At 37.4% G+C, this 1,048-nt stretch overlaps 1 pseudogene; it reads right to left on the minus strand.

The window, feature by feature from the left end:
• Window positions 1–712: 712 nt before the first annotated feature.
• LOC132240423 (U2 spliceosomal RNA) lies at window positions 713–838 on the minus strand (annotated as a pseudogene).
• Between the last annotated feature and the right edge of the window lie 210 nt (window positions 839–1,048).

Here is a 1,048-nt window from a genome sequence, read left to right on the forward strand (position 1 = left end):
TGGAGGGAGTGTGTGTGTGGGCGGGGGGGGGGGGGGCGAGAGGGTTGTTAGAAGGACATGATTAGCTTTACATTTATACATTCTGTCTTTCTGAAGAAGACAGAGAATGTATGGGAGTGTGCTGGTCATAGAGTAAGAAATTCAGTGCACAGTGCAAATTCTTATTATCCCCATTTGCCACGTTGAAGCAAACTGAAGTCCAGAAATAATCATTTCTGCATCTTCGTAAGGCTTCTAGGTGCTAGTATAATTTGTATGCAACTTCATGACTCTCAAAACCAATGTTCCCTGTAACGTATATGAAACTAACACAATGTAATGTCAGATAAATGCTATTATTTACCATTTTTAAGTCTGCAAAGCTTTAAAACACAGACACTTAAAATGTTTTTGAAGGTAATTTGTGAATGAGTTACCTTATGAGATGTCTGGGTGTGCTGATAGATATGTTGACTGCATCTAAGAAACTTGTTCAGGGACTGGTCAGGGCAAACTCAGGATTTTAATAGTCTTAATGACTGATTTAGAACATGCCTGGGGAAAAACAAACAAACAAACAAGGAAAATGGACTTGGAACGTTTGACCAATTTGCAATGTGATAAGTCAGCTATACACCCAGCTATGAAGAGATGCTATAGAGCAGCGGTTCTCAATCTGTGGGTCACGACCCCTTTGGGGGTTGAACGACCCTTTCACAGGGGTCGCCTAAGACCATCGGAAAACACATATATAATTACATATTGTTTTGTGATTAATCACTATGCTTTAATTATGTTCAACTTGTAAAAATGAAAATACATCCTACACTTGATCTTAGCCAAAAGGCTGAGAAGCGATTGAAAATACATCCTGCATATCAGATATTTACATTACGATTCATAACAGTAGCAAAATTACAGTTATGAAGTAGCAATGAAAATAATTTTATGGTTGGGGGTCACCACAACATGAGGAACTGTATTAAAGGATCGCGGCATTAGGAAGGTTGAGAACCACTGCTATAGAGAGTAAAATAAATAAATAAATAAATAAAATAAAATAGTTTTT

The sequence above is a fragment of the Myotis daubentonii genome, chromosome 8 (assembly GCF_963259705.1).
Source record: "Myotis daubentonii chromosome 8, mMyoDau2.1, whole genome shotgun sequence".
Taxonomy (NCBI): domain Eukaryota; kingdom Metazoa; phylum Chordata; class Mammalia; order Chiroptera; family Vespertilionidae; genus Myotis; species Myotis daubentonii.